General features: G+C 36.2%; 1 pseudogene; it reads left to right on the forward strand.

Annotated features, from left to right (window-relative positions):
• Positions 1 to 6,982: 6,982 nt before the first annotated feature.
• LOC130868134 (ras GTPase-activating protein-binding protein 1-like) lies at positions 6,983 to 8,488 on the forward strand (annotated as a pseudogene).
• The last annotated feature ends 2,861 nt before the right edge of the window (positions 8,489 to 11,349 follow it).

An 11,349-nucleotide genomic window follows, 5' to 3' on the forward strand; every position in this document is an offset into this window, starting at 1 on the left:
TCAGTGACTATTTCTTAGAGACATAAACTGTAACTTTCATAATCCAAGAACAATTGAACAATAATAAATAAAATCTGATTCTGGAAAGTAAAGGTTGACAATGGGAAAAAAATATTTAATTTTCTCTTGTACTGTAGAAAACAGATACTCTTATAAATACCACATAAAAATCGTGGATATTTCAGGGGCTCATTCTACAGATAACATAATATCCTCAGGACTGCCTTTAAGTGAAACAGATTTATATATTGTCACGCAATCTGAATTCCCATTGAAGCTTGCAGATACATTCCATAAATACATGAAAAAGATTAAATTTCTCCAAATACACTAAAGAACATTAATTTTCATCTATTATATTTTCCTTATAGTAATAAGGCATCAGATGTATTAAAGATAGTCATTTTCTATGGTATTATGGAATATTACTATTTCCATTCTCAATGTACAATGCCTATTATTCATTATTCTTAAGTATATTAGAATAAAATATTTTGAAATAAAGTGCGCTGTATTACAATAAAAGGCTCTTGAGGATTCACACTGCACATTTTCAATAAGATTTAATCAACCTTTAATCCTTTCCCTGCTTATTTTAAAATCAGGTACCTTGTGATAACGCCAAAAACACAAAGAAGAAATTGCTGGATTTTCCTCAGTTAGCCAGTTTGCTTGAAAGCTGGTAGCTTGCCACAAGTGAAATCTGTAATGTAAAAGCAAAATTAATTAGAAGCCATCACTTTTGGAAAGTAGACAAACACATCATTTCTTATCTTGTCCTTTTGACCTCCATCTGCTTTCTGTATTTGAATGCTGAATATAAAAGAATACCATTTAAAAGCAAATTACACATATATTCATCATATTACTGTCTGGTGCTGCATAGAGAGAGTCAGTTGCAGTGAAACAGAATGTTCCAGAACGTCCCCTGGGGTTAGGCTTCCAAGTAAAAGAACAGCTTCTAGACAACATCATCAAGTAGGTTGCTTTTACGATCACCCAGCAGAACAAACTAAGGAAACTGAAGAGTATGCTGGAGTTCTGAATTGAACTTCCTTTTTGTGGCTCAACCTCCCAGTTTTCAGCATCTATTTTTTTTTTTCAAACCATGAGATAAATAGAAACATTTCTTGGAAAGTATTTACTTTTTAACTGTCTTTAATACATTTTTTGCATTGTTTTGTTTATACTCGACTATTTTATTATTCTTCTCTATTCCTCTTACAAACCAGCTTTATCCTCAGACAAAGTGCCTTGGAAGGGACTTAAACATATTTCAGTCTGAAATTGAGGAGAGGAAACTCCATTCTACAGTCAGCTCTACAGTTAACTCGAGCAGCATGTGATACCTTACCATTTATTTATATATTACACTAGACACGTAAATCATCCATGTGTCTTGATAGGTCATTTTCATATCTATTATAACACAGGATAAGTCTATTTAATCCATTTACAGCTAAATGCAATCACATATTTGTTAACTGTAAAGGTGTGGCTTTTTCCTTAGAGACCTACCTTTACTGGTTAGTTTGGTGCTTTTGCAGCAGTGAGACCTTTGATTTGCCTTCTTCAGTTTAGTCACCTTGTTGATTGAACAGCCTAAAATGTTTATGTATTTGTTTTAACTTACACATTTGGTTTTTATCATAGTATTTCCAATTCCAAGTATTTAGGGACCAATTTTGGAAGCCTTGAGATGATGACTACTCTTGATGAAGGGGCTGGATATATCCTTCCCTAGGAGGCATACTAAAAAAAGACAGGTAAAAGACATTACTTCCTTACATGGGGTTATCCAGAGGTTCTTGGTTGGAAAAGGTGGTAATGATGGTCAAGTGTTGGCAACCATTACTCAGTATTATTTCAACGTTTGGGGCCTGGAGTTGAGAAAATGTCAATCCAAGGACCAACGAACTAAAACAAAGTTAAAATGGCAAGAAAGGCACTAGGCTTGGTGATATGAGAAACAGCTAATTTTGTTGTCTGGAAAGTCTCACTGATCTGACTTTTAGAGTAATCTCAGGAATAATTTGCTCAACTGTGGAAGAAACAACCCAGATTTGTCAGTTAAGGAGACAGAAAGTGCTCAAAGACGGTTTTGTACTGAGGGTGTGGGGGGACTCAGGGGTACATATCTGAGGTAATATTCAGGGTATGCTGTGCAGAGAACGTATAAAGATTTACATTGTTTAGGGTTTGAGTTGCTCTTTCTTGGTTTTCATTTTTGTTCTTTTTCAGAAAGTAGGGTTTAATCTTTGAGAAGTTAAAGCAGTTAGGATTTTTATTCAAGTTAATAAACTGTCCCTTTTAAACTGACTAAAGTTGGCTACATGAATGGCAGCTATTTCCTTGTTTATGCATTCCTTTTGGGTGTTCAAGACCCTGAAGGTGACCACAGATAAACTTTTACTTAAGTCAGCTGAGATTCCTTAGGGATTACTCCTAAGGATTTAAGATAATTCCCTTGGCTCCTTTAACTTTTCCTCTAGCAGCCATGTTATCTGTAGGGATGCCTGAGGGGCCTGCTGTACACAGAACTTCCTTAGGCAGTATGGGAAAGTTGTCCCTATCTATTGAATCTTCTTCCCACAGGATGTGTACTGGCTAGAGTTGAATCTCCAGTGACTCCATGACCTGTCTAATAAAGAAGACAAATGACTTACCAGGGGAGTTCCATCATCTCTATGTTCTGGCTGAGCTAAGGAGGGCTAAAATATCAGTAGTCCTTTTGGATCCTCATCCTCATTGGTATAGACTTCTAAGGATCTGTTACTAAATTCCCAGAGGAAAAGATTTACCATTCTTATAATTTTAATCTCTAGTAATACTTAAATAATGATTGGACCAAAAAAAATTTTAAATAAATCCTGATTTTATTAAAAATTAGTAACATCAAATGTATGAAACCTAACAAAGTCAGTAAAACATAATATTTTATTGATTAGATTTAATTGCATTTTCCATGCTAGTTCTCACAAATGCTAACATTAGTACATCAAAAATTTTGAGAATATTAATAACATTTAATCATCAAACATATACCACCTCTAAAACTCATCCTTAAGTATCCTTGTATATCTTCCTCAGACATTGTGAGGTGATTTAGCTATAAGGTATTTTTGCTATTGTTCTATAAAATACATCTTTTCAAAAACATTTTCTTTTAACTCTTTTGACTAAAAATTTGTCCTCTTAACCTTTTAATATTATTTTCAAGTTTATTTACTCTTTTCTGTTTATTTTATTTCCTTAGACAATATTTGAAACAAAATTATATCCTTGGCATAAGATAAAAAAATTAAGATTACCTATAAATATATTATTAAACTGCCAAGCTAACTTTTCATTATTTTAAGCCTCAGGCCAGCCTCCTCACTGCTTATAATCTTACAACTTTTTCTTACTATGGTCTTTCAGAGTTTGGGAGTTAAAGTTTTACATTTTAGCCAGGATCTACTGAACTATCAGTGACCTTGAGCAGTGAACATTCTTTGTAAACAAGAAAATGCAGAACAGAGAATACAAAGAGAGCCAAAATCTTTACATTTTAACCATGTAATCTCAGTGTGAGATACAAAAGGCATTTACTTCTTTTGTTTAAGGGTAAGAAGCAGAGGACTGGGTTTTTAAGGTGGGCCTCATCACTCCTTTACCATTCCATGTGACTCCATTTATGCTTTTTTTTTTTTTTTTGGTTTTTCGAGACAGGGTTTCTCTGTGGCTTTGGAGCCTGTCCTGGAACTAGCTCTTGTAGACCAGGCTGGTCTCGAACTCACAGAGATCCGCCTGCCTCTGCCTCCCGAGTGCTGGGCTTAAAGGCGTGCGCCACCACCGCCCGGCTTCCATTTATGCTTTTGAAGAGTCCCTCCTTCAGAACAAAAATGAAGTTGTTTTGTAGATCTTGGAACCCACACTGAAATATCAGCAAATAAGTAGTAACAGTCAAATCATATGCACCAGAAAGCAACATTGGATGCTGAAGTAGTCAACTGGATCTTTCTCTCCATGAAAACAGCTTCCCATGGCTGAAAGATTAGCTTCTCTTCCCCATTAGGGACACTTTATTTTATTTTGCTTTTAATTTAATTAAATTAATTAATTTATTTTATGTCCTGATTGCAGTTTCCCCTCCCTAGGGGGAAGGCTTCCCATGGGTATCAGGAAAGCATGGCATATCAAGTTTCTGTAAGTCTAAGCACCACCCCTTGTATCTGAATAAGCAAGGCCACCCAATATGAGGAATAGATTCCCAAGAACCAGTCAAAGCATTAGGGACCGTTCCTGTTCCCACTGTTAGGATTTCCATAATCAGACCAAACTATACAACTGTTACATATATGTATAGGGCCTAGGTTGAACCCATGTAGGCTCCCTGGTGATTCGTTCAGATTCTGTGAGTTTCTATGAGCCAGGTTAGTTGTTTCTATGGGCTTTCTTGTGATGTACTTGACCCTTCTTGCTTCTCCAATCCTTCATCCCTCTCTTCAGCAGGATTGCCTGAGCTTGGCCTAATGTTTGGTTATGGGTCTCTGCATCTGTTTTCATCAGATACTGGATGAAGACTCTCTGATGACAATTGGGGCAGGCATCATTCTGGTCACAGTAGATGCCCAATTCAGGTTATATATTCACTATTGCTAGGGGTCTTAGCTGGGGTCATCCTTGTAGATTCCTGGGAGTTTCCTTTGCATTAGGTTGCTACCTTTCCCAGAAATTCACCCCCCCCCCGTTTCCAACAATCTTTCAATACTCTCCCTTTCCATCCACTCTCTTATTTTACTTTTTAAATTTATTCCTCTCACATATTACATCCCTACTTCAGCTTCCCCTCCCTCATCTCCTCCAGTTCTCACCAACTTCCCTCTCCCAATCTATACTGCTCCTGCATTTCATATATATATCAACTGAACACAACATAACAGGATACAATAAGACTAGGCACAAACAGCCTTGATATGGACACTTTTTATTCATTAGGTAAACAGTGCTAACATCCTTCAGAAAGTGATTTGCTTTTTAATTTATTTTGAAAGCACAATGTTCTTAATCTTGAGCTGTTTTGCTGTTTTTCCAATTCCCTATTACAGACCTTGGAGGCCCAGTCCTCACTGTCCAAAAGGCCTTGGGGGACACTTTGAAACAATAGCTTGGCTTTAAAATGGAAAGTCTGGCTTGAAAATAAGGAAAAGCTGGTTAATCTTGGTTCTAGAGCTGGCTTTCCAGTGAGCTAAAGCAACATATGAAAATCTAGTAATACAATATATATTACAGCAGAGCATGGATATTTTAAAAAAATATATTTTGGGAAATCAATACTAAAGTTATCTCTTTCAAAGCTTTTCATTTTATTGAAAGTGTTTGAAAATTAATTCAACCCCTTTATTCTAGCTGTATTCAAATTTATATGTATTTATAATTCTCTTTGTTTGGTTTTTCAGGTTTAGCAATTTATTTTTACTTGTGGCATCAAATTTGTCGACAAACAACTGTTCATGGTACTTTCTTATAATATAATACTTTAAAAATATGTTGTAATGTACAATGGTCATTTCTGATTTTATTAATTTAGGTTTTCTTCTGTTTTTCTTAATTATCCAAGTTCCCCTTTTCATCCCAATTTTAAAGAAACAATTTTTATTCATTATTTTCTACATACCTAAACTAATTATTTGAATTATTTATATATTTTGAGTCTCAATCTCATGTCACCCAAGATGGCCTCAGATTTGCTAAGTAGCAGGAAACAAACTTGAACATTTGAACCTGTTGATCCTCCGCTGTCCTCAGCTTCTCAAATGCTGGGATGACAAGACAATGCCATTACACTTGATATCTGTTTTAGTTACTTGTACTCTAATTTACACAGATTTCAACTCTGTTATTTTTATTATCCCTTAAATTGTGAGGTCCTGCTTTTACTTGAAATAATTCTCATTTGTTGCATCATTTATTTTTCCCTGCCTGCTTCCTATTTGATATAAGCAAGTAAAATTATAAATATTTTTATTGTGGTGCTTTTGTAACATCATAATTTTTGGTAAATTATACTTTCATTTGCATATGACATAAGGTATCTAATGTATATACATATATTTCACTTATTTTGACTCATTAATTATAAGGATGTATTATTTATTTTCTATTCTTTTGTGTTCTTCCAGTTTTTTTTTCTATCATTCTATAGTGCCATTCCAATTTGTAAATTATATAGGCTGGCAATATTTTAAAATTTAGTTCTATGACCTAACATTAGGTTGGTCATAAAGTATCTTTCATGTTTGAGAAAATATTGCTTTTGCTGTTCATAAAAAGAGTGTTCTGTAAATAAATTGTAGGTTCACTTGATATATAGTTTTCTTTTAACTTATCCGTTTCCTACCTAAATATCCATTTGGCTTTACTTACATTATTAAATGTAAATGTTGACTTTCTCAAGTATTATTGGAGATCTTCCTATTTATCCCATCCATTTTGTCAGCATTTACTTGGTGTCCTGTTAGGTCCACAGTTTAGTTTACAAAGTTTATCATTATTTTATTGTATTTATTTTATTTAGATTTTTCAACTGAGGGTTTCGATGCACAACAACCCTGGCTGTCATATAACTCACTTTGATGGCCTCAAACTCACATCTTGAGTGCTGGGATTAAAGGTGGGGATCATCACATCTGGCTAATTGTTATTAATTTTTGATGAGCTGATACTTTTTCAACATATCTGCTTTTGTTCTTATACCAGTTCTCCACATAAAGTTACATTCCCACGAGAGATGCTACCACTTCCTCCTGAGCACTAGCCCCAACCTGCTGCTCAACCCTCCAGGCTTTCCTGATGCCTAGGGGAGTGATTTAATGGAGACAGGCCACTTAGGACTGACTGTTCCAAGGTCTCTCAGTAGTGGATCTCTGTATTTGTTCCAAACTACTTCAGGAAGAAGCTGCTCTGATGAGGGCTGAACAAGGTTGATTCAAACAAAGGGATGATTATGGAGAAGCACAGTCTCCTGCTGCTTTGGTGTGGGTTTGTGAGACAGTACTCCACCCTGCTGAACCAGGTCCAGGGCATGCTGGATAAGTTTTATGGAAAGAATTATTTCTATGCCCACAAGGGCCTGGATTCCAAAGGGAACCCAGCAGACACAGTCTGAGGAGAGATGTAACTCCACAAAAAGTGATGTTACAGAATTACACCAACTGCCAAACAAAGGTTCACTAAGTGAACTCTCACATGATGGAGGAAGGTCATTGGTTAATAAAGAAACTGCCTTGGCCCATTTGATAGGCCAGCCCTTACGTGGGTGGAGTAAACAGAACAGAATGCTGGGAAGAAGGGAAGTGAGCTCAGAAGCCATGCCTCTGCTCTCCAGGGCAGATGTGATGAAGCTCCAACCCAAGATAGACTTAGGCTAGAATCTCCCTGGTAAGTCACCACCTCGTGGTGCTACACACATTAATAGAAATGGGCCAAGCAGTGTTTATATGAATACAGTTTGTGTGTTGTTATTTTGGGGCATAAGCTAGCCAGGCATCCGGGAGCTGGGTGGCAGGAACGCAACCCACAGCTCCTTCAACACTCACATGACTCTGAAAGATGGGATGGTAGCCTGAGTGATTGTCCCACAACAATCAGGTTCTGCAGAGGTTTATGCAGGCCTTTGTTCTCAGTCCTGAGGGCTCTGTTGCCAGCGAATTCTATGTTCACAATGACATCTTCAGATACCAAGGTGAGGTCTTAGGTGCTTTGTCACCGAGGCTAAGGAGGAATCTGAAGAAGAAATAGAAGAACCTGAAAAAAGACAGCAGACACCCGAGGTCATACATGATGATTCAGGAACTTTCTATGATTAGACTGTCAGCAATGATTTAGTGGAGCATTTGGAAAACTCTCTTGTGGAACTAGAGCCAGAACAAGAGATGGAGCTGGACTAGGAAACTGTGTCCAACATCCTGAGCCTGCAGTAGGGGAAGTTGCTTCTAAGGATGTGCAGAAAAGCATAGTCCTAGTCCCAGTGGACTTCACCCCAATATAGGAGAACTTGTAGGACATTTTCTTGAACAACCATGACAGTAAGACTCTTCCTTTCAGAGGGATGGAGACACCATCTCATGTGGTCAAAGTACCACCTTCACAGCCCATACAGAATCTAAACCTGAATCTTAATTTCCACCACAAAAGCCTCAGAGAGTTAAGAAAGGTTAAGAGGAATGGATTAATATCCCTCCTTATTGGGGGACTCTGCCAATCTGTGAGACTAGTGAAACAGGTGAAGTGGAATCTCAGTGAATGGTAAGGCACTGTGACAGTCACCAGCTCTTCATCAGGAACCTGCCACATGAGGTTGCCAACTGATATAATTTTTCCACAATTATGGGAATGTGGTGTAACTACACATTAACAGTGGTGAGAAATTACCCAACTTCAGTTTTGTTCTGTCTGATAATTCTGAGCCTGTTCAGGTCCTTAACAATAGGCCATCATGTTCTGAGATGTGGAAGAGAAGACTCCTATTGCCAGGAAAGACCGTCTCAGGAATAACCACCTTCATGGACCCAGAGGCTCAAAGCAGACCTAACTGAGCAGCTAAATGAGAGGCCCTCACCACAGAGACATGGTGCAGAAACCAAGTTTTGTCATGGGTAGGAGGATTGCAATTCCAAGGCAGTGAACTACTTGGTCTTGATCTCCACAAAGCACACAGCCCCATCTCCTGCAGAATATTGTATCCCTTCAAGCAGGCTTTGTTGTCTCAAAGTAGTCTACTATAAAATGTTTGAGTTTGAACAATTTTAATTTCATCTGTGTTCATGCTGTTTGTCCCACCATCCCACTCCTTTACTACCCTGACCTATTAGCCCTTCACTTCCTGTTTTCTTGAATGATATTTTAGAAGAAACAGATACTTAAAGAAGAGGGAAGACTGACCTCCCTGCTCACAATACAGACTGGAGTTTAACAGTCATTCCCCAAAGGAATATGTCTCATTTCTCACTAACAATGGATGTTTCATTTACTGGGAGACACAGGATTTGATAAACATTTTATAAGAAATAAAAAGAAAATCCATATTATTTGTCACATGTCAGGACTCCCTTCTGGTGTGGCAAAATTTTCTTTTGACAACTGCTGTTGAGTCCATGCTAGTGTGGATAACTGAATAAAAGCTGTTTCCAGAACTTTGTTCTTTTTACATGTGATTAGCAAATAGTTCTAAACTTCCATTTATACAATTGGATTTTAAATTTATGTACCTTGTCAAGGTCTAGAACACAGCTAAGGACTTTTGTTTTGAATAGTTAGGTTTTGTGAGGTTTTTGTTGTTGTTGTTTTAAGGTAAAGCTTTTCATGCTTTATTTGTATTTGTTAAAAAAAAAAAGAAAGAAAAAAAGGGGGACAAAAATATCTCCACAAGAAAATAAACTTGCCAAAATCTGATAACAAAACCAAGCAAAACTGTGCCTTCTATTTATCTTTGATTCTGGTTCCAGCAATTGTTTAAAGAAAACTAATAAAGATTCTATATTCGTGTTAGAAAAAAATGTTACATTCATCAGATGTTGACATATCTTCCTCAGCTTTCTTATGTGTACTATTTTCAGCTTCAATTTTCATCCTTTATGTTTGTATATCTTTATTGGTAAAGTAAATCCCTTATAAAGTATGCAGTTGGATAATAGTTCATCCATTCTGCTAATGTATACCTTATATTAGGGATTCAAATCTATTAATTTTAAAGTACATATGAATAGAGATTCAAAATTTCCATTTTATTGTTTATATTTTGTGCAGTGCAAATATATTACTCCTTCTTATATTTCTGATTTCCAAGGTGGATTTTCTATAGTGGGATGATTTGGTTCTTTCTTCTTTTTTCTCTGTATATTCTATATACATTTGTCTATGTCTGTCATGATGCTTACATATTGTTTATAAATTTATATTCCTATTTTTATGCCCATTTAGACAATTTCTATCATACCTTCCACTATAATGTGCATTCATTAATAAAGATTTATAATTTCTATAGATTTTTCTACACAAAATAAACAATCAACCCCCCCCCCACAAACAAACACACAGTTAGGACCGGAAAGATAGCTTAGGTGGAATAGGGGTTAACTTTGCAAGACTGAATTCCTATAGTAAGGTAGTAAACAGAGACAGGAGAACCATCCAGAAGCTCTTAGGCCACTTAGCCTGAAATATACAGCAGAGTAGCATAAATATCAACAAAAACGTTGCCTCAAGTAAACTAAAGGCAAGATCTATCAAAACACTTGAACTTGAACTCTGACCTCCACACTTATAATGTGGCATGCAATCTGCCAAAAATAAAAATAAAAAGAGAAACACAAAATGAATGAAAATTAATAAATAATGAAATTAAAAACATAAGTTATAAAGATAGGCCCATGTTTTTACTTTTATTAGTGATTTATGTATTTCCACTCCTCTAGGATTCTATGATTTTAGCCTAAACCTTTCTTTCTTCCTTTTGAAGGACACTGTTCCATCCACAAAATTTTGGTTACTTATTTTTCTTTAAACACATTAAAAATATAAAACACATCTGTTTGTCCTCTAAAGTTTCTGGTTGAAATTTGCTGATAGTTATATTGAGAATGCTCTTAATGAAAACTAACTCCACTATTTTCAAAGTATTCTACTGTTGATGTATTTTCATATAGTTATTGTGTTAATTTTCTGTTGACACAATAAAACACCATGACCAAGGCAACTAATGGAAGAGGTTGCTCCCATTTAAGTTTCTAGAGGATTAGGAATCCATCATGACAGGGAGGTAGAGAATTCCTTCATTTGCCTAAATTCCAAATTCCTCAAGCAACCTCTACAGAAATTACTTCACTATGTTCATTCTGGGTCAAGAAAATGAATTAGAAACAGCTGTTGACTCCTTGAACTTAAAACTATGCAATATGAAAATAATGAGAAAAAATTCCAACAGTTTTTCTAACATTTCATTTTATTTTTCTTACTTTATCAAACAACTTGTCACCACATTTCTTTCACTATTATGCAAGTGCTAGTTATTTTTCTTTTCTTTCTATATGAAGAAAAATTTAGTTTAGGTTTTACTTTTATTTTCAGGTGGAAGACTATTTTAGCTCTTTAAAAAAATTTTGGGACCACCTACTTCACCAGAGGACATGTTGGCTATGAGAACTCCAGGTAGGTTGCTTGCACTCTGACCTCCCCCATTCTCTCAATGTACCCCCAACACTATCTTAAATCTATCTTCCCATCATCATCACTGTGCCCCAGTGCTAACTCAGGCAGAGACTCCCTGCTTGACAAGAAGCCAATCCCTCCTCCAGAATTCCATGTAGT

This window comes from Chionomys nivalis, chromosome X, assembly GCF_950005125.1.
Source record: "Chionomys nivalis chromosome X, mChiNiv1.1, whole genome shotgun sequence".
Classification (NCBI taxonomy): domain Eukaryota; kingdom Metazoa; phylum Chordata; class Mammalia; order Rodentia; family Cricetidae; genus Chionomys; species Chionomys nivalis.